We start from the raw sequence: 24,218 nt of genomic DNA, 5'->3' as shown, positions 1-24,218 counted from the left end.
TGCCTACCCTTCTAGAATGCTAGAAATTAAATATTCAATGTTACAAAGTTCTAAAGAAAAAAGGGAGGAAAAGCCAGAGTGAAAACTACTGCTGATTTCACTGTTCAGAATTATGCTAAAATTATAGGTGGAATTGCTAAGTAAGAGAGAGGGATATCAAAGAACGAATTTAAACAGAGGGTACACATAAATTCCCCCTGAATCATGGTAACCATAAAGGTCTCTTCCAACTCCATGGTTTGATGATCTATGCTCAGTAATCACTAGACACTGTACGAGCAAACAAGAGAAGAATGCTTTGACAAAAAACAAAAACAAAAAGAAGCGTTCACAATTAAACACAAAGTTGTACTGCCCCCTTTAGGAAAAGGGGGCAGCTAAAAGAATTCCCCTAAGTATGGTACTGGATATCATGAATTCTTACAAATTCTACATCAATATAGCAAAATATAGCTATCACTCAGAAATCTATTACCTAACATATTTAACCCCAAGTTCTCACAAAATATCACAAATTGGTGGTAGGCCAACATGACAAACAGAACATGTCACTAAATAGAAGAATGCAAAATAATTAGGATTTGGCAAAACTATATATATATAAAAAAAGAAGGTCCTGCTGATGATGTAATAGTTTTAAGCTAGGTTCATGACCCTGAGTAAGTAGGGCAGGTGAGAGAGTCTGCTGTTTTTATGAACAAAAATTGGGAGATCCCAAAGAAGGTTCACACGTTTTCAAGTATGTCAATGGTACTATGATAACTATGGTGACATTTTTGGGCACTGGACAGATAAGATAACTTGCCATCCCAAAGAAAACCACTACTATAAAGATAAATTCCATCAAGCTATCATAAATCTCCTTCAATGCCTAAAAAGAAATCTAGATCCACAAAGGCTTCTTATAAGACATTATCTGTATAAAAACAAAAGGAAATCATGTAAAATTAAAAATTAATGAGATATAGTAGATTCACTAATTCCTTATTTTTAATTAGGACTAATTTGAGGGAAAACTAATTAGAGGAAAGATATATTTGAATTAACTTATAGAACATTTTATAATAAATACAACTTTGAAGTATGTGCATGCAGACTAAAAATTGATCTGTAGATACTTCTTAAAGGAGCAGCTTCAAAACTGCAACTAAAGATTGGTAAAACAAACTGATTTTATTTAAAGATCAAATTTATGCTATAAGACTAAAAATGTTCTATAATATGTAAACACCCTCCTTCCGATATTTATGACATTAATAATGTAAAGCATAATCTTTTCATATAATTCATACTTCAGCCAAAGTAACTTTAAAAATTATAAAAAAATAAAAATAAGCCCCCCAAATAAAAAGTCTATATTAATGGAAATAAATCTACAGGTATGAGACTTTAACCAGCATAACTGGAAAAACAAAAACAAAAACATGTAGCTACAATTTGGGAAAATATTAAGAAGTTATAAAGTAATGAAATGTAAAACATAAATGGAAATTTCCTAAATAACCAAAACAAAGTCTACCATAATTAAATTAGTATAATTTAAAATTATGTATTTTGGGTGACAGAGACCCTAAATAGCCTGACTTGATGATTTCGCATTCTATGCATACAACAAAATTTCACGTCTCCATAATATGTAAAATTATACTGTATCCAAAACAAGATTAAAGAGGAATATATACGACAGGTGATATTGGTTCTAAATTATGAAATGAAGAGACTGGATCTTTCAGCAAATTTTGGGATATAATGTGTCGATGGCTAGGTAAGTTCTACTATAATTTGTTTAGGTTATGCAGAAAACACACAATAGGCATAAGAAAATGGCAAGGAGAAGGGTTAAGATTCTGTGCAAGGAAGTGGAGAAGTCTCCACATGTCAATATATTGAAAGAATAAATTGAGAAGCAGTGAAAATGCAAATGCACAGAAGAATAGTGCACCACATCATCCTCAATGCTGGAAAGGAGGTAGGTTAATAGGACTGGAGCACCAAAACAGCTCTTACTTTCTGCAGATTTTTGGTACAGGCATTCCTAACAGTATAAGAAACCATATTACGTAAGGAATTCTGTGAACCAGCAGTAATTCCTGATTTTATCATGTTTGGAAACAGCTTTTACCAAAAGAGAACAATATCACAAATCCTACCAAGAGCAGCACAATATTATGCCAACTACCAAATAAGAGTTTAAACAGAGAAAATAACATGTTGACATAACAATAAAATCCTTATAAACAAAAAATATGTCTAGATTATACAAATTATGTATAGCAGTAAACAAAGATGGGGTTATTACTGACTTGGTGATAAGATAATTGGGAAATTAAAACATGAAATCTGAATATGAGCAAGTACAGCCATAAAGAGCTTACGAGTCATTCTTGTGTATTAGAGATTTTTTTAAGGTTAGGATTGTCCTGCCAAGTTTTTTTTTTTAAAGAAGCAGAAAAAATAAATGGAATATCATTTTAGATTTCACAGATGACAACTTAACACTATACAAATTAAATGTGAAGTATTTCCAGTCTTCTCTGTGTTTATAATGAACTGAAATGACTATGCAGAAAAATAACCATTTGAATGTTTGAACAAAAATATTATCAAGCATTGTGATCTACATGAGGGATTTAAGCCTTAACACTATAATACCTTTCACGTAAACTTTGAAGGGCTATTTGAAATTAACCAAATATTAAACGATCTCATGTTGCTGGCATTTAAAATGCTTTGATTTTCTTGTGATTCCGTGGCTCTGAGATTATAGCTATCAACAGTATTGCAGATACTGATATGGATACTATAATAAAATACATATAATATAGAATTTTAACTTGGTATAGAAGACTGCAAATTAATACATAGAATAAAATTTAGTATGGTGGGTTTACTTTCTATAAAAATGTAATACACAACATATGAAATATTTATTCATTGTCTGGTTGTAATAGAAAACACCTAAGTGTGAGCAAATGAAGTAAAAATAAAATGAACTATTCACTTCACACATAGAGAAAAAAACAGAAATAAATTTCCTCAAAGAAGTCAATATTTTGACAATAGATGCTTCTACATTGGGTTGAATAAGGTGAAACTGTCCCTTTTAGAGGTGAAGGATCTCTACAGAGAAAATTATGAAACCCTGAGAAAAGAAACTGCAGAGGACTTTGACAAATGAAAGAACATACCATACTGTTGGGTGGGAAGAATCAACATTGTTAAAGTGTTTATAATACCTAAAGCATTCTATAGATTCAATGCAATACCCATTAAAATACCAATATCATGCTTTAAAGAACTCAGAAAAGTAGTTCTTCATTTTGTATGGAACCAGAAAAAATCACATATAGCCAGGGCAATTCTTAGTAATAAAAACAAATCCAGACGCATCACTCTATCAGACTTTAGTTTATATTACAAGTCCACAGTGATCAATATAGCATGGTATTGGCACAGAAATAGAGACACAGATCTATGGAATAGAATAGAAAATCAAGACATGAAACCAGGCTTATGGCCATCTGATTTTTGATAAACCAAACAAAAGCATACATTTATTGAATAGAATCCCTATTTAATAAATGGTGCTGGGAGAACTTGATAACCACATGTAAAAGACTGAAATTGGACCTGAACCTCTCATCATTTATAAAAACTGAGTCATGATGGATAAAAGAATTAAATCTAAGACACAAAATAATAAAAATCCTAGACAAAAGGGTGGAAAAACTCTTAATGATGTCAGCCTAGGGAAAGATTTTATGAAGAAGACTCCGTTGGCAATTGCAACAACAAAAATAAACAAATGGGATTTTACTGAACTAAAAAGTTTCTGTACAGTTAAGGACACAACAATTAATGCAAACAGACAGGTATTTGCATGTTATGAATCGGACAAAAGGTTGATAATTGAAATCTACAGAGAATTCAAATTAATCAACAAGAAAAGAGCAAACAATCCCATCTATCACTAGGCAAGAGATATGAACAGAACCTTCTCCCAAGAAGACAGATGAATGACCAACAAACGAATGAAAAAATGCACATCATCCCCAATCATTACAGAAAGCAAATCAAAACCACCTTGAAATACCAACTAAGCCCAGTGAGAATAGCCCACATCACAAAGTCCCAAAGCTGCCGATGCTGGCACAGCTGTGGAGAGAAGAGAACACTTGGAGGGACTGCAAATTAATACAGTCTTTTGGAAAGAATTGTGAAGAATTTTTAAAAAACTCAGAATAGACCTTTCATTTGATCCCATAATCCCATTACTATGTATCTATCCAAAAGAAAAAAAAAACATTTTATAAAGACATTTGCACTAGATTGTTTATTACAGCTAAATTTTATAATTGCCAAGATGTGTAATCAACCCAAGTGCCCATCAACCCATGAACAAATTAATAAACTGTGATATATATACACACACACACACACACATACACACACACACACCACGGAATACTATTCATCCATAAAAAAGGTGGAGACTTTACATCTTTTGTATTAACCTGGATAGAGTCAAGTATCACAGGAATGGAAAAGCAAGCATCCAATATATTTAATATGAATATGAAGCCATATTACAAACTAATACATGCCCACAGAAGAGGAAACCTCAATTTACTTCAAGTTTGTGGAGGGAAGAAGGAGGATTGATGTGCTTCTCCCTAATGGGCACAATGTAAGGGTATATGGCATATATTCTGGGTGATTAAGGTACAATGTTTGCATTTGATAGTCAAGCAAGACCCTGTCTTCACTAAAAATAGAAAACTTAGCCTGGCATTGAGGCAGGAGCTTATAGTCCCACGACTCCCTTCAGGAGGCCGAAGCAGAAGGATCACTTGAACCTAGGAGTATGAGGTTGCTGTGAGGTAGGCTGACACTATGGCACTCTAGCCTGAGGCATCCAAATGATACTCTGTCTCAAGAAAAAATAAAAATAAAAACATTTAGGAAAAATATGTGGCAGTTTTTCAACTTGTGATATTAATAATAGTGGTCAAACTAAGCAAACCACAAAAAGGTATACAGAATCTATCTTATATGCTGGTGGCTTTAGGAAAAGCAGGCTGAGATGATGAGATTCAGGGAGATATAAAGTAGACTACTGTCAAAGACTTTCAATGCCAGCACTGGTTTTTCATCATGGCAAATCTTCCTCAGAGTTTATTTTCCCTTTTTTAAATTTAAGTACCTATCATTGCCTTTTATAAAATGTTACTTAAAGGGTAGAAAATGCAGCTGCAAGCCTGGGGTCCCTGACATGGTTTTAATTTTTCTTCTTGCAGAACTGTCTTTTTAAAGACAAGTTGCCCACAGGACTCAGATGGTATCAGCCTGGGATCCAAAAACTACCAACAGTTGGATCAACAGTGACCAGGCTCTTCCCTGGCATCTTCCCCATACATCAAGAAAACAGGCCTATTTGTTCCAAGGGAGTGAAGTTCAGGGACTTCCTGACTTCCACATCTCTTTCATACTAGACATAAGCTTTTCTTTTGCTTTGAGACTTCAAGTGCTTTGTCACCATTTCTGGCTTTGAAATATTGCTTTTCAAATTCAGTTTGGGGTGTGCTAAAATAGTTTCCATTCTAATGCTCTTAGCATTTTTAGACTGCTCTTAGTACTTTCATTTGAGGATTTTATTGTATCTTACTTTTAGTATCAAGGTGGCTGTTAAGTATTTTATTAGTTTATTTGGTACATTAAGTTCTCTGAATATTAGTTTTTAGTGTCTTAGGACCTTATTTCTCTATTATTTTTATAGTTTTCAATTCTTTAGCACTTTAGGTGCCCCGAAACATTTATATTACAGCATTTTAGAGGTATTAAGGTTTGTTTTGGTTTAGACCACAGGTCTCAGTAAACTTTTTGTTAGAATTATATTCATTTTGGGGGGTTAATGCATACTTTCCTTACTTCCAGTGTTAAGACTTTACTACTTAAATTGATTTTAGTATTATAAAATTACATTTAAAATTTTAATAAAAGGGTAATAAGACCCTTTCTTTACTCAGATATATTTCCTAATTTTTACTAGCATTTGGTAGCTAGTAATTTTAACAATTTGGGGTCACCAAAACTGGAAAGGAATCTATCATTCTAAATATTTTTAGTCTAAAATAAATTCAAATAGATCATCTGTATAGCCTTTAATTTTTTCTAAATATCATAACAGTAGGAAATAAATAACACAAGCATAATTAGGAAGGACTCTAATACTTAGGTTTGTTATGCTGTTGTTTCAATTGGGATTTCCCCAGAAGAGGGAACAAGGAATGAGTGAACATAATTTATTTGGGAGGTTCAAGGTAACTGGCAGAATGGAAAAGTGACAGAAGCAGGACAGGCAGCTAACAGGCATGTAGGCCACAGTATTAAGCTGGCTATCACAGAGCCCAAATGTAGCCTAATGCAGCTAACAGGCATGTAGGCCACAGTATTAAGCTGGCTATCACAGCACCCAAATGAAGCCTAATCTTGGCAAACTCTGGCAAATGGTGTAAGACACATGTCTTAGACCTGCTTAGGCCAGGGCCATGGAAGCCGTATTTATGCAGAAACCTGCCAATCACTGTACAGGTCTACCTCCAGTTTCTTCCAGCAGCTTAGAGGCAATCTTACGGTTCAGATGCAGGAACTGGCCTTTGGAAGCCCGATGTGCACAAGGTGACAAGGGGCTTCAAGACATGAGCAGAACACCCACAATGCCACAGTGATAAGTCTGATAAGTAAATTAAGCCCTGAAGGTTACTGGTATTTTGGCAAACCAGTTTTACCTGGAATCTCAAAATATACTAACAATAAATAGCTAAGTACTATTGTGATAAGGTAATTAGTAACTTCTAAATTCAAAAAGCTGACAAAACAAAAGACACTAGGAAATGTAGAAAAGTTCAAAAAATACTGTCAGCCTAACACATAAATCTTTCAAGAAATAGGGCTGGATGCTCATGTCTGTAATCCTAGCACTCTGAGAGGCCAAGGGGGGTGGATTACTTGAGCTCAGGAGTTCGAGACCAGTGAACAACAGTGAGACCCTATCTCTAAAAATAGTCAGGCATTGTGGCAGCTGTCTATAGTCCCTGCTACTCAGGTGGCTGAGGTAAGAGTACCGCTTGAGCCCAAGAATTTGAGGTTGCTGAGAGCTATGACGCCACAGCACTCTACCAAGGGCATTAAAGTGAGACTCTGTCTCAAAAAAAAAAAGCAATAATCCTCACACATACGTACACACAAAAATCCTCATAATTCCTGCAATGGCCCAAAATACATTAAGAATAATTCCACAAGAACAAGGATCAAGGATGTAAATCATCATGAGAAATGATCACCTTAGCTGTTCCCCTAGTAAATGGCTACCCTCTTACTACAACTTGAAGGTATGATACTATTTAAAAACCAAAGTCATTTGGAGGATCTACACATACTCTCGCTAAGTAGAGGACAATTTCTCAATCCAAGTAAATTTTCTATTATTTAGTTTTGACATTTTCCTCAGCTTTTAAAGCCTTTCTTGGTCCCTATTAACAGTCTTCTGCTTGACTTTCAGGGACTCTTTCTTTTGGTTGTTCCACAGCGTTTATGTTTCTTTGGGTCCGGTGAGGTGCTGAGGAAGCTCATGGAAGGCTCTGGCATGGGTCCTACAAGCACTATAATGCCAGAGCTTCTTTGGTCAATGACATGTCCATTCTAATGGATTATTAGTTCTGCCTCTTTACTTTGCTCAGTCTGTCTCATTCTGGGTTAGAGTTTATAGCTAAATGAACAGTCATAACAAACGGTGAGCCTTGTGAGCCAGATGGGGGTGACTCTGGTCACATATTGCCCACCAATGTGAGTTTATTAAAGAGTAGTAATTTTTTGAAGGTTAAATGTGTCAGTGAAAAAGCTGAGTGTATGTAAACCACACATCTGTACCACTACCAGTATTCGTGGCTGTGAAACTGATTTGTGGTTCTCATTACTTTTTGCAGAGAACACAGGGCAGAAAAGCTGGAGAGCAAGTGTGTGTGGGAAAATGAAGAGACGATACTTCCGCTTCAACTGTGCTATGATACAAATCACACTATTTGGGTCAACTAAGCATTTTACTTCCTCTGTATTATACTTTCACAACACAGCTACCAAGCATTGGTCTATTACTACTGCAGAGAGAAGTGTTCCAGAATCCGTCAGGGAGCCTCTATAGGTTTCTGCGATTGCCAAAGTTACTTTTAGAGTACAGAAGGGAGGGGAGGGGAAGGGAGGGTTTAAGGGGTGAGGTAGAGGTGTTGGTGGGGGAGAAGCAGTAGGAAATGAGAAGGAGGGAAATTTAGCTAAGAAAATAAATATTTTCTTTCTCAAAATAAAGAAATCTGGAAAAGAAATACAGTATATTAAGCAATAAACAATTAGGAAACAAGAAGAAAACATTTTTTCTATGTTCTAAAAGACCAGTTTATAATATAAAATTATGTACTATTAATAACTTGAGTAAAACATTCATTTTATGTGGAGTATGACTAAGTTCTCATTATTTCAAATTTTAATAACAACAGAAATGTACAGCTAGAAAGAACCTTAGCAAACCCAGAGACCCTGCCCTCCTTCTCAAGATGAAAAGAACACAGAGCTAAAAGACTGAATTGCTGAAGGTCATACTCAGTGACAGAAAAAAGGATAGCTTCCAGGTCTCCACGTTTCCTCCCAAATGTCCTTTTCACAAATAATTTGAAAATATTAACATGCTATTTTGGTAATCTGCAGTTTTTCCTTTGAGCTCCATTATACCTTCAACATACACAATACTGCTGGAAATATTAGTATTGCATCATTTCTCAACATGAACATATTTCCTAATAAATGAGACAAACTATAACAATCTAGCCACAGGAATTAGAGATTTTGAAGGGGCAAAAATGAAAACGCTTTTCTCTAACCCGTAAAAATCTGATCTAGATTCAATACTATCATACTTAATTTCCAGTTTATGCCACATTCTTTCTCAAACATAAGGTATTTAATCACCATTAAATCTTGGGAGTACAGGTGTCTTCCTCATTGAGCAGATGAGCGAGATGAGACTAAGTGAGGGTCTGGAAGGTCTGGACCCGGTGGAAAACGGCATTGTTGGAATCTGAGCTCAAGTCTAGTGCTCTATACCTTCTTTCCACATTGCTTTGTGCTTCCTCTGAAAATGGCTTACTGTTGCATCAAAATTAAAATTTATCGCATTTAAAAAATCTTTATTTATCTACCTCTTTATTTATTTAATCTTTATTTATGTTATCCTATTTTCTTGCAACATGATCAAAGTGGCTTATAAAATATCAGTACCATACATTCTATTAAAAATAAGTGAAGAAATTAAGAATAAGGAAAACTATGAATAGCAAACATTTAAGAAAGAACTACAGACAATGACTATTTTTAACATAATGCTGTGATGATGGTACAATAACATATTGAAATATAATATACATCTTACCAAAACAGAGCTTTGTTCAAAATACCATTACCAAAACAGAAATTCCGTGAGAGGCACAGTGGTGCTATACAGTGTGAATTTCCTTTGGAATTTTCTCCTCTATGGGTTCCTCTCATACTAGTGGTGTAGTTCTAAACAATGATCCAAAATCAGTAGATGCCCTGCTTTCCTCATCCTAGATGACTAGGATGATGTGATCTTTGGCAACATTCCCCTAGAAATCTTAGTTCCATTCACTACATGGTTTTTGTAAGTAGAACTGTATTCCCTAATCCAAGAATAAATTACAAAATAAATTATATCTGTAACTCAGGGTTTGGGGGTGTCAGTTATTTCCTTTTTAGTGGAATAATTCAGAAAGTCTGTGGGAGAACTACTGTAATGACTAAGAGATCTATACAAATATTTCTTGTTCCTAACATATTCACATCCAAAGAGATTTTAATTTAAATCAGAGCAAACTTAATTCAATAATTTATATTAATACCCAATTTTGATCAGATTATATATGGAAATGGAAGGTAAAAAAAATCATTAAAAAGTCAAACTTCTCCTAAGTAGCCCATTTCCAAAATAACCCCTGAAAAATCTTTTTTAAACACATCTATTCAATTATTTATTACTTAGAAATCAAACCACAGTTTCCTCCCAGAGAAAAGCAAAATGTAGCCATTTAACATAGTATAAAAATGATATACAAGACTTATTACTAGCCTGGCTTTTATCTTATAGATATCTTTGGATCTTGTGACATAAATTCCTCATTATTTTGAAGAAAGCTGACACACTTCTCAATTGGACTAAAGGGTAAAATGTCCAGTGTAGTCATCAATACTTAAATTCAAGTGCCTCTTAAATAACGGATGTGGTGGAAAACATACAATTCCACATGGGCTCAGCACCATGTGCACTGCACATTCTCGGTCAACATATACTTTAGTTCTCTGATTGAATGTGGTCCTTTGGGATTTACTGAGAACCTGACATCCAGGTCCTCTATTTCTAGGCCAGTTACTGAAAGACCTCATGAGGTGTGAGGGAACAAATAATTTATTAACTCTACTGTATGTATTTTTGCATACAATTAGATTTACATTTAATTTTTAGTCCATATTGTTAGCATTATATATGTGGTGTATGTACACACACACACACACACACACACACACATATATCAGAGCTCTTCTATTAAACTATCATTAAAGAAAGTAAAACTGAGTTTCTCTCTTAATTCAATATAACATGTTGAAACCCTATTATGTGTAAGACAGATTTCAGGTACCGTCAGGTGTTTTAAACAGAACACACAAGTCATCATAAAAGTAGAGATAGAAATAAAATGCCATGTGAGCTAAAAAGGAGGAAGCAATTAATAATTCCTCTGTAATTCTTAAAGAACTGATACAAAGCAAATTAAATTTTGATGGACTATGATAAAATCTAATACTACGAAGTTAGATGCAAGACCATCCCTAAACATAATTTTTATAAAAAACACATAAACTAAAGCAAATAGACAACCCACACAATGGGAAAGAATATTTGTATATTTTGAATCAGATAAGAGCTTGATAACTAGGATTTATAGAGAACTCAAATTAATCCACATGAAAAAAACAAACAATCCCATATATCAATGGGCAAGAGACATGAATAGAATCTCCTTTAAAGAAGACAGACGAATGGCTAATAAACATATGAAAAAATGCTCATCATCTCTAATTATTAGAGAAATGTAAATCAAAACCACCCTGAGATACTATCTAATCCCAGCAAGAATGGCCCACATAGCAAAATCTCAAAACTGCAAATGCTGGCATGGATGTGGAGAGAAGGGAACACTTTTATACTGCTGGTGAGACTCCAAACTGATACAACCTTTTTGGAAAGAAGTATGGAGAAACCTCAAAGAACTCAAGCTAGACCTCCCATTTGATCCTGCAATCCCATTACTGGGCATCTACCCAGAATGAAAAAAATCCTTTTATCATAAAGACACTGGCACTAGACTGTTTATTGCAGCTCAATTTAAAATCACCAAAATGTGGAAATAGCCTAAATGTCTACCAACCCAAGAATGGATTAATAAGCTGTGGTATATGTACAACATGGAATACTATTCAGCCATTAAAAAAATGGAGACTTTACAGCCTTTGTATTAACCTGTATGGAAATGGAACACATGATTCTTAGTAAAGCATCATAAGAATGGAGAAGCATGAATCCTATCCACTCAATTTTGATATGAGGACAATTAATGACAATGAATGACTCGTGGGGGTGGGGGATGGGGAGAGCAGAGAGAGAGAAAGAAGGAGGGTGGGGTAGGGGAAAGGAAGAGCAGAGAGAGGGAAGGAGGGAGGGGGGTGGGGTCTTGGTATGTGCCACACATTTTGGGGGCAAGACACGATTCTAAGAGGGACTTTACATAACAAATGCAATCAGTGTAAAAAAACCACAAACTTTTCTGCTTATCCTTTTCAAAGATATCTCCTATTGTACATTCTATGACTTGAAATCATCCCACTCAATGTCTTTCTGCTGTATTTCACATGACTTCTGAAAATGCTATTACCTCTAGGAAGCTTTCTTACCTGATTCCAAAAGCTTTGGTTATTCTCTACAGCATCTTATGGCTACCCTACCCATATTACTTACTGTAATATGTATCAAAATACACTTTCATAGTTCCATAACCAACTTATGTACTACCCAAAATTAACCAGGGAGCATGTTAATACACATATAGATTTTCACAGTTGGGTTTGGGTTCTAAAAAAGCCCCACAAATGTTTCTGATATGCAGCCAGAGTTGAGAGCCAATGTGTACCACACACTTTTAGAACACAGACAAATTTTACACAGCAAACTTCTTGAGGCCCTTTTTGAGGGCCACTTTTGATTGTTCAGTAGTGGCTGTTTGAAATACCATGTTAAGAAGAATACTCAGTTTGCACATGCAAACTCACACTTCCTGGATTCAAATCTTGGTTTGGTACTAATTATCTGTATGACCTTGTACTTGAATAAGCTTGAATAACTATTAGCAACTGTCATGGGAGTGGCATTATGAGTACTGAATATATTGACCCAATTCAAACTCAAGAAACACTCTTAAAAGGTTGAATCTTAATGAGTATAATGCTATACCTATGAGAAAAAGCATTACATTATATGCTTCTAATTTAGAAATACAATTAGAATACAACTTATTCTGAAAAACTGAGGTTTTGTGTTGGTGATGTCTAGTGTGGTGCAGAGTAGTAACAATCATGTGTTATAGGAGAAAAAACATAGATTTGAAAACAGGATAGTAGTGTTTGAGTCTCAATTAAGTAACTACTTGTGTAACTCATAGAAAATCACTGGACCTTTCTGTTTCCCCATTAGTAAAGTGAGTAGAAAAGCAGTTTTTACTTTATAATATTTCCATGAGGATTATATGAAATAATAGATGTGAAAAGTATCTAGTATATGGTCAATCTCATGGAAAATATTCAATAAATCTAATGCTGTAAATTAGTCTCCCAAATCAAATTTAATCCTTTTATAGCTAAATGACAGTAAGAACCATCAAGTTTAACCTCTCAATTTGGTATGCTAGTAACATTTTCTCCAGTCCTGGTTCTTTGTACCATGAAGGCTAAGACTCTGGGTATAACAAGTAGACTACTGACAAAATCAAAGCTTCAATAGTTGAAAGTCTTAACATAGAGTAGCAAGAGACAAACAAAACCTGCCATCTTAACCTCAGGATGAAAGCTTCGTGTGGTTAGAAGAGCTAAAAGAATACTTACGATGTTCTTCCAGTCTTTCTCTGTGTATGATTATTTTACAAAACTGTCCTACTCTATAACTTTGTATTCAATATTTTCCATATGACATTTTTCTTAAGTGTGTCCACATATGATTAAAAATTCCTTAAAAATATGATTTTCAATGGTTGCATACTATTCTAGCATATGGATTGATCATATATAATTACTCCCTTTCTATTTAACATTTATGTTGCTTTACAATTTTTGCTATTCTAAATAATGCTGAACTGAACATTCTTATTAGTTAACATATCTGTGTATTATTTCCTAGGATAATTATTTTTAAAAAATTTGAGGTGAAATTCACATAACATAAAACTAATCATTTTAAAGTAAACAATTCAAGCCAAGAGGGGTGGCTCCTGCCTACTTAGGAGCCTGAGGTGGGAGGACCACTTGAGTCCAGGAGTTTGAGTCTATAGTGAGCTATGATTATGCCATTGCACTCTAGCCTGGGTGACAGAGCAAGAGACCTGTCTCTAAAGATAAATAAATACATACATACATACATACATAAATGAACAATTTAGTGGTATTTAGTATATTCACAATGTTGTACAAGCACTACCTCTCTATCTAGTTCTAAAACGTTTCTCTCAGGATAAATATTTTTGAGGTATTAATAGGTATGATCATTTTAAATATTTTCCATATATACTATGAAACTGGCTTCCAAAACAAAAGGTAAAATAATTTGCACTTTCACCACTGACATTTGAGAAAGCCCACAGCACAGCATGCCTATTTCTATGTATATTGTTACTGGCAAGAATATAAAACCTTTCATAGTGAAAAAAGGTTTCAAAAACATCTCTCTTCAATTTCAGTGATTACTAGTAAGATTTTAACTTTTAAAATACTTACTTTCCTTCTATGTTTCTTCCTCTCATAATTATCCAAGGTGATAATGTAACTGTGAAATGTTATTCTATGAAGCATTAGCAGATTTCATGATAGATGCTTTGCAGGCTGCTATGGAAGGGACACCTGAGCTTGGGCTAGGTGAGTGACACTGCTTAAGGTCTCTGAAGTGCCAAGAAGGCTAGGTTTAAGCTTTTAGGAACTTAAATATTCATAATGGTGAAACCATTTTTTTGTCTCTGATAAACATGATGTTTTAAAAAATTAATTACCAGAAATGAAAATTTTAAAGCATTATTATAGTAAAGTATAAATGAATAAATATTTTGAATCAAATAATATTAACCTACAAAATTATTTTAGTCACTCCATGTCACTCTCAAGTATAATAAGGACAATTACTTATGGAGTACCTTTCTACGTGACAGTAACTGTGCTAACTGTGGAGACAGAGAAGTCAATAAGATAAGCTTTCTGCTCTTATGGAGTTGACATTTTAATAAGGTTGGCTGATATTTAATAAATAATAAGTGTGCTAAGTGTTATCATAATCTTACAATTTAAATGGGTTATAAATTTGCATTCTTGGCTGGGCATGGTGGTTCATGCCTATAATCCCAGCACTCTAGGAGGCCAAGGTGAGTGGTTGACTGAGCTGATAGGTTCGAGCCAGCCTAAGCAAGAGTGAGACCTCATTTCTAAAAATAGCCAGGTGTTGTGGCGGGCGCCTATAGTCCCAGCTACTCAGGAGGCTGAGGCAAGAGAATAGCTTGAGCCCAAGAATTTGAGGTTGCTGTGAGCTATGATGCCATAGCACTCACTCTACCAAGTGTGACAAAAGTGAGACTCTGTCTCCAAAAAAAAAAAAATTATGTTCTTTCCTGTAAGTAATTCTCATGGTTTTTCTGTCAAAATTAACTAAATCTTCCTTTATATTACCAATAATTATATTAAATACTAAGTCCAGCTAAGTGATAGGCACTATGCTAGGGGCTCAGTATGCACAAACTAACAATAAAAACAAAATACCCACAGATTCTCAAAAAGCTCACAATAATGGAGAAGTCAGACATATTAAGAAACTTTACAGATACATTAACTGCAATGGAAAGATCACACAGAAGTGGGTGGTAGTACAGAAGCTCAGCTCTACTTGAATTTTCAGAAAAAGATTCCTATAGAAAATGACATCTGGGATTAATATTGAGGGGCAAAAGTGAATTCAGGAGGTTGGCAAAGGCCAAAGAGTATCCTTAGAATCTTCCGTGGCCTGGAAACTTGAAATCTCTCTTCTGGGGGTAATTATAAGAAGGTCTGGGCCAGGCATGGGCATTCATACATGCAATTCTAGCACTTTGGAAAGCCCAAGTGGGAGGATCACTTATGGACAGGTGTTTGAGGCCAACTTTGAGAAAATATGGAGATCTTATCTTTATAAAAATTTTTTAATAATTAGCCAGATGGGGTGCACACCTGTAGTTCTAGCTATGAGGGAGGCTGAGGCAGGAGGATTAGATGACCCCAGGAGTGTGAAGATGAAGTGAGCTATGATTGTATTCCTGCTTTCCAGTCAGGATGATAGACAGATCCTGTCTCAAAAAAAGTTTTTTTGTTGATAATGCATAAAGGTAAGAGGGGGGCCTATGGGAGGTCATACTGAAGAGGCAAAAGCCAGCTTAAAGCACTGTGTACTGTTACAGAGTTAGAATTTAACCTAAAGTTAATAGGGCATCATTGCTGGGTATTAATTCTGGGAGATCAATGATTATAGTCACATTTTAATTTTTTTATTAAGTCATTTGTACATAGATCATGAATACATTTATACCACTGTGGGATTCAATGTGTTGATTATTTGTACAAATTGGAGAGCTTCGATCTGCCTAATTAACATAGCCTTCACCTCATTTACCTAATTACAGTGTTAAGACATTTGTGTTCTACACCTGATAGATCCAACTTGTACTTGCATTTTTAAATGATAATTTTGGGGACAGGCATGGTGGCATACACCCATAGTCCCAGCTACTTGGGAGGCTGAGATGGAAAATCACTTGGGCCCGGGAGTCTAAGGTTGCTGTCAGCTATGATGATGCCACTGTACTTCTAGCCCAGGTGATAGAGTGATGTCCTGCTTCCAAAATAAATAAATAATAAGATCATTTTGGCAACAAATATATAAGCTGAATACTTAAATAGGGCCTAAAGATATGCACGATCTGATTCTTTTGTACCACTCCAGTCTGATTTTGAGCTGCTCTCCTCTGTCTGCTATACGGCAACACTAAACTGCTTTCAGTTCCATTTTTTTGGCATTTGCACAAGTGGTCCTGTTGTTTATTCTTTCTTTTCTCTCTGAGGGTCTAACTCCTACTTATCTTTTAGATAGCAACAGGAGCACACTTTCACTGCAGAGCTTGCACTAACATTCATAAATTAGAGCTACTTACCCTTTGTGTGCTATTAAGACTGCTTCTTCTCAAACGGCTCACTACCCTATTTCATTACTAACTGCCTATATGATTTTTTCCACCAGTAACTGTGAGTTTTCTGAGAGCAATAATCATTTTTAGTTTGATGACCATTTTATCTACAATGCTTCACACAGGGCCTAGAACTCAAAAAGTATTCAAGATGTATCTCTTGAATGAATGATGAACAGAGTACATGTGTCTGGTAGCTGAGCAGTTAAGCGACTAATAATAAAGGCCTCAGATAAGGCAAAAGTATCAAAAATGAACATAGGCAGGAGAGTTGGAACCAATAAAATATGATGATTTACTAGATGTTAGAGGTTGGAAAGTAAAGGAAGAGAATGATAGAGATTAAGCAAAGAAGAAAGGTCCCAATTTTTAAGAAAATAAGTAGAAAGGACCAACACAATCATATGTCCTATTATCTCTCTGATCACTGTCCTATGACTCTCTGTCTCACACAAGCTAAGCACAATGGTTATCATTTCCCAAAAATGCCAGGCACACTCTTGCCTTACTCTGTGTAGCTGCTGTTTCCTTACCCTGGAACAATCTTTCCTCAATATCCACATGACTTGCTCCGTCACCTACTGTAGCTCAAACAGCAGCTTTTCAGTGATGACAATCCTCAAGCATTTTACTTAGAACTGTAACCCTTTTACTCATCTTGGCTCTCCTTAGCAATCCTCTGTGCTTCATTTTTCTCCAAAGAATTTCTCAGTAATAGATGCACAACATATTTGAAGTTTCTAATTTAATTTTTATTTAACTTCAGTAGACTAGAGAAAAATTGCAGCAAGTATCTACAAAACAGATTAAAAACCAATGAGATAAAACCAGAAAAACTAGGAAAATCAAAGATTAACTCAAAAAGCCCACCAGATTGCAAATAGGAGTCCTATAAAGAAAAAATTTTACAAAGTAGCATGGATAAGAAATTATCACAGAAATAAAATATTATTATCATTATTAACTTCCTCAGAACTGAAGGATATGAGTCTCCACATTGAAAAGGCCCACCAGAATATCCAGCACAATAAATGAAAAATATCCACTGAAAAAAAAGCATCACAAAATTTCTGCATACAGGGGATAAAGAGAAGATTGTAAAGAGCTGCGTATGGGATGGTTCACATTCAAAGAATTAGAATGGCATTGAACTTCCCAACGATTTCTTCAAAATTGTAAGGAAAACAATTTCATTATATACAATTCCGTACCTACCCAAATCAAAAGTGATAATAGAAGACAGAGAACACTTCCTCAAACCCTCCAAAATACCTTCCATGCAGTGTTTCTTAGGAAACTACTGGGGAATGTGTACTTTGTATGACATAGCATTTTAAAATTCAAGTTTTAGATAGCTCTTATTCAGATAAATATAGAACTGGAAAAGAATTTTGAGCTACCATTCCAGTTTAACTATCTTATTTTGTAGATTATGAAACAGCATTTGAGTGATTCCCTCAGGAGATAAAATAGGAAAGTTGTGACTAGTTAACTACCTTTACATGGGATGGCAAAAGGCAAATAAAATTACCAAAAAAGTGGTGAAATAATTAAAGGTAATGTACAACACAATATTCTTTTACCTGCTTTTTTCCCTGAAACAACCTACATGTCATACTTACACTATTTAACCAAATGTAGTAGTGTTTGGAGATTTTAATTTAATTATGTTAAAAATGCATTATTTTTCTAAAATTCAAAGCAAAAATCTGTTGTCATTACACCCTGACAAAGTGCCTTTAGGATGATACTTAAGTTATGGCTCCAATATGATGCCATAAAAAGAGCACTGAAATGGGCCTAAACAAATATGAGTTCTAATGTATTACCAACATTTTGAACCTGGACAAATCCTTTAACCTCTGGACCTCAACGTTCCTTCACTATTCAAAAAAAGTATTAGACTAGACAGACTTTAAGGATTTCTCTAGCACTGAAAGTTTAACTTCAATGTAATTATTTTCACAGCAACAATAACTTTACTAATTGATAATTTGGGTAATGGACTTAATTCTACAATTCAGTTGCTTAGATTTTGTAACAATCATTCATTCTGCCTTTACTACTGAGGAGCAGCTTGATCTTTAAGGCGGGGAAGTAAACAGGGGATGTTGGGGCTGCCAAACCAGGGCAGAGCTGGAACCAAAGCTGAGAGACGTGCTGCTACACAGCACATGAGCCTATTGAATATACTGAGAGATTATGACATAGCTAGGGTCAAATATTAGAGAAGACATCTGGGAGGAAAGGTAGAAGAATAATGGGATGTGTACATACTGTTGTCTGGGGAGAGTGTACATAAAAAATATATGATCTATGACTATTTTCTCTGCATATACTAAAGCCTAGCTTTCACATTGCTTTGCTTATTTTTGCATCTGAGATTTAACAACTATTACATTTCTATATGGACTTAAAAAAAGTTTAAAGACTCCATCTTGGTAAAGCTTATTTCAAAATCTGCTGTACTAAAAAATGTAAAAATTCCTCTAAAACATTTAAAAGTATTTTTCAAATAATATTAATGAACTCACAAAGTATGAACTTAACTTTTAAGAAGAACACTAGAATATTCTCTGAGATTTGCATGCCCTGAGAAGCAAGGGATATGTCCTTTGCTGTTGCCTCAACATGAAACTCAAATCAGTTGTTTAATAATTCTTCCAAGGTAAATACCTTTTGAAATTTCAAAACCCAGTGTTTTAGCAGTTCTTTCTAAAAGAATTTGTCTTGTGGAATTCAGTATATAGAATATTTGGGAATTTAGATTGTCTGAATATTCTCTCTTCCTATCTGCTCCCACATCCATTCCAATTCAGGCCGTGTATGTTCAATTTCTTTATCTCAAGCATTCAAATTCTCAATGCCTCAACTAGTTTAAAATCACACTATCTCTTGTTTAGGTTAGTGTAATTAATTCTGTGCTTCATAATGATCTTCCTTTGAATCCAAACTTTCCCATTAACTTTCCTTAGGCAACATTCGTCTATACAGGTACAAATCTTACCATGTTACAGAAACATGTACATTCCATTTTAAGAACAAGGTATATTCCAAATGAATTATGCAAAATTACTTGATAAAACACAATTTTTTCTATTTTTATTTCTATCGAAATATAAGCCTGAAATCCATGTCTAGAAAACCTGGATTTGAACATGACTGTGAACAAGTGTCTTTGCCTTTCAAGTGCCTCATTTACATCTACCTTTTAGAAGTCACATGACACTGTGTATGAGACCTTCACCCAGAACTTCAGACATAGTCGGCAATCAGTAAAGGTAGTTACTGCTACTAGCACTACATTTTATTATTATTATTTTATCTTTGTTGCTACCTAAAATTTAAATTTTTTTTATTTGAGAAATATTTTACAATCTACAACTTGATATTTATACAGTCATGTATCCCTTAACAATAGGGATACATTAGGCAAAATGCCTCCTTAGATGATTTTGCTGTTGTGCAAATGTCAGAGCATGTACTGACCTACCTACTATATGCCTTGTCTATGTGGTATAGCTTATTGTTCCTGTGCAGTACATTACTGTAGTGAATGCTGTGAGTGCCACACGTGGTAGTCTATGTATGTGAACTTATCTACACACAGAAAAGGTCCAGGAAGTTATATTGTTATAATTCTATGGGACCATGTTACATACACACATTAGTATGCAGAATGTGACTGTCACTTCATCTACCACATCACTGTCATTTCAACTTCACCTTTAGAATGGACCTTAAAGGATGAGTAAGATTTTAACAGGAAAAGATGGAAAAGGAAGATGTTTCAGGAGAAGGAAAGAAATCACAAAGGGAAAAAAGGATGGGCAATGCAGGGATAGTGTTGAGATCGGTAGAGTGGCCCCAAATGGATGGAGCACAAGATAAAACACAAATAATAGCCGATAAGGACTGGTTCAAGATTAGCTATTAGAATGGGTTTAGCAGTTGAAAAATTCTGTAGTGAATAACAACTTGAAAGAGTTTCAGGAAGACTAAGCCGAGGATGGTATGACATACAAAGGCTGTATGTTAAGTGAGAAAACCAAGAAGAATAGACTTGTTGGCTGTAAATAGGATTTAGGACATTTGAGCAAAGGATTTAAAGGGAATTAAAGAAGAGTCACACGTCTCTAATACTAGACTTAATTAAGGTATTGGATTCAATGATCTGGACAGAAGACACTACCTAATTTAGCTATTGCTTTGACTGGCAAATGATGAAACATCACATTTCAGTCAGGTATCTTTACTGACCTTTACTGATTGTTTCACTGCCATCTTTTTTAGTAAGGAAAGAATTAAAAGAAACAACTACATAACTAAAGATTTTTTCTGGGAAGAGAACACAAATCTTTGGTGGTGGGCACAACAAATGTACTCAGAAAGAGACCACTGTCTCATCATACTCTGTTTCATTTTGTTCATTTGAAAATTTTCTCCATATCAAATTTTCTCAAATTTCTTTTTTCTAGCCAAAGTTCTTCTTCTCCCTTTGTTATTTATAATCTATCTATAACTTCTATATGACTATTCCTTACCCTGGGCCTCAGATTATAAACTCAATCAGAATATATAGAAACACAGAATACAGATCCTTGTCCTAGGTTCCTTATTTGTAAAACAAGATATCGCAATTAGAATACGTAAAAACCCATGATTCTGTAGTTCTCTGCAGGCTGGGTGAGGTGGCTCACGTCTGTAATTCTAGCACTCTGGGAGGCTGAGGCAGGCAGATCGCTTGAGTTCCCGAGTTCCAGACCAGTCTGAGCAAGAGACCAGCCTGATCATGAGTGAGACCCCTTCTCTAAAAACAGCCAGGCGTTGTGGCAGGTGCCTGTAGTGCCAGCTACTGGGAAGGCTGAGACAAGAGCATTGCTTGAGCCCAAGAGTTTTAGGGTGTTGTGAGTTATGATGCCACGGCATTCTACCAAGGGTGACAAAGTAAGGCTCTGTCTCAAAAAAAATTTTTTTTAATTAATTAATTAATTTGCATTTAACTCACTGGGAAAATGTTTACTGAAGAATGTGTCCCCGATACCTTTATCTCCCAACTTTGGTACCCCTCTCTATGATCTATAACAGACTGGTGACCAAATAGCTCAGAAAATGTACAAGGCCATAAGATATGCTGGGATTCCAGAAGGATGGATCAGGTATGCAGTTCTATTCCCAGTTGGTACTGGGGGACAGAGATTGAAGTAGCTATAGCTAAGGAGCTAAAATTTGTAGAGTTCTGAGAGATCTTAGCCTTTGGTATAAGGTGAGTGTCTGCCAAGATGTCTGGCAGGTGTTTCGTGGTGCTTGTCTGGTTGGTGTTTGTGGAAGACTTCCAAGCAGACATAAAGATGATCAGAGCTGCTCTTTCTTTATCTCTAAGGAGAACTTTAACCAAAATAATCTCTTTGTTGCCTCAAGAAATTATAAGTAACTTACCAATGGTACATTTAAAGCTCACAGAGCAAAGAATCCTGGCCCTTTCACCACTAAAAGATTGTACAGAGCCATTATTAAGTGAAGAGAAATAGCAATGTACTCAAGGGTGCCCAATAATCAAAGAGAAAAGAAACAAGCAGAACCCTCTGACTTAAAGGGCTCCTAGTGGAATGAAATTGTTGGAGGAGAAAAAAAAAGCAATACAGAAGAATGGACAGCTTTAAAACATACTCTAAATTTTTTAAATGTGATTTCTGAATTTAAAAATAGAAAAAGTAAAGTATGTTTCTATATTGCCTACAAGAACTGGCCTTTAAAGGCCAAATGGAAGAAATATCTCAAAACATAGATCAAAACACAGAGAGGAAAATCTTGAGGGAAAATTGACTGGGAAAATAACTCCAAGAGAGTCTCAGGTAAGGAAGAAAATCTCTAAAATATAAAAGAAATATTAAAGGCTCAGTGCCCGTAGGTCAGTGGTTAGGGTGCTGGCCATATACACCGAGGCCTGGCAGGTTCGAACCTGGCTTAATCAAAATAAGGCATACAAACAGACATATTTTGGTAAAATTCCTATATCCTATTGATTAAGAGAAAATCTTTCAAATTTTAGAAAGAAAAGTCCCTAAATAAAAACAATGAAGATTGGTGTTTTTTTTTTTTTTCCTGTTTTCAATACTTGAAGCTGGTAGATATTGAAATACTACAGACAGAAAGGAAATGGCCACCAGCAAAGATTTCTCTGCCCAACCAAGTTATCATTCATCTTCCAGGTTAGAAGAAAGATAACTGTGGATATGAAAAGATTGAGAAATACCACCCTCATACTCCTTCTGAGAAAAATACCCATGAAAGAAAGTGCCAGCGGGGAATGTCCGAGTACTGAGACTCACGCCATCATCCATCTGTGGCTGAGTGTGAGGGCTTGAGTTGCCATGTGCCAACAGTGTAGCGGCCTGATTAGGAGGTGAAGTCCTACACCCTGGAAGAGATTCTGAAGTACAACGACAGCAAAAGCACCTGGCTGATCCTGCACCACAAGGTGTACAGTTTGCCCAAGTTCCCAAAGAGCATCCTGCTAGGGAAGAAGTGTGAAGAGAACAGGAGGTGATGCTACCGAAAACTTTGAGTATATTGGGCACTCCACAGATGCTTGGGAACCGTCCAAAACATATATCATTGGGGACCTTCATTCAGATGACAGATCAAAGTAACCAAGCCTTCAGAAACTCTTATTACTACTGTTGATCCAAATTCCAATTGGTGGACCAATAGGGTGATCCTTGCCATCTCAGCATTGGTGGTAACTCTGGATATATTACTTCTACATGGCAGAAGACTAAATATCTTCTCAGAAGCCAGAAAGAAATGGTTGCTTTGGACAAGAAGAAAAGCCAATGTTAATTACTTTAATGGACAGAAACCTTCACTTGAAAATACAATTTTAATATACTATTAACCTTTCCTTTTGTATTAGAAACAGAAAGAACTGTCCTTTTACTCTTGAACTTAAGTGTACCTTTTTACTCATCAACTTTATTTTGATGTTTCTCCATTATGTAATTTACTTAATATAAGCATGATCTTTTAAAAATATATCTGGCTTTGAAAATATGAAAAAAAAAATGCTTGAGAAAATACTTGAACCAAACAACATATGAATCAGAATAGAAATTTCAAGATAGAGAAAGATTAACAGAAGATAGTGCAATAAGCCTTGCAATGTACATGTTAAAACTAAATGATAATATTTGTCTGACTGGGCATTTGTAATATAATGGCTAAATAAGAATGGTTTCTTTTAGTTTTATTCTTTAGAGACAGGTTCTCACTATGTTGCTCAGGTTGGTCTTGAACTCCTAGACTTAAGGGATCTTCTCACCTTGGTCTTCTGAGTAGCTGGGACTACAGGTGTGAGCTACCATATCCAGCTAGAATTCTTAAAATATAAGAAATGTATGATAAGGGGAAAAAAAACCCAATCAATCTACAGCCCAAAATATTTAACTTTGTCAGCTAAACAAGAGTTAGAAGGGGACGGCAGAAAGCAAAAGCATCCTAAAGTTCTCATTTGGGAGGGAGAATGAAATAGGGAATCAAAACATTCCCAGGCTTTCCTTCAGGAGAGGGGAATAGGGC

General features: G+C 35.3%; 1 protein-coding gene and 1 pseudogene across 1 annotated transcript in view; one reads left to right on the top strand and one right to left on the bottom strand.

Annotated features, from left to right (window-relative positions):
- MBD5 (methyl-CpG binding domain protein 5) overlaps positions 1-24,218 on the bottom strand; it is a 430,974-nt gene that overhangs the window by 295,664 nt on the left and 111,092 nt on the right. The gene's annotated exons all lie outside the window — the stretch shown is intronic.
- On the top strand, positions 21,791-23,422 carry LOC105887295 (annotated as a pseudogene).

This window comes from Otolemur garnettii, unplaced genomic scaffold, assembly GCF_000181295.1.
Source record: "Otolemur garnettii isolate 467f Iridium unplaced genomic scaffold, OtoGar3 scaffold00064, whole genome shotgun sequence".
In the NCBI taxonomy this organism is placed as follows: domain Eukaryota; kingdom Metazoa; phylum Chordata; class Mammalia; order Primates; family Galagidae; genus Otolemur; species Otolemur garnettii.
The sequence above is the reverse complement of the archived record's forward strand: the minus strand, read 5'-3'. Positions and strand labels throughout refer to the sequence as shown.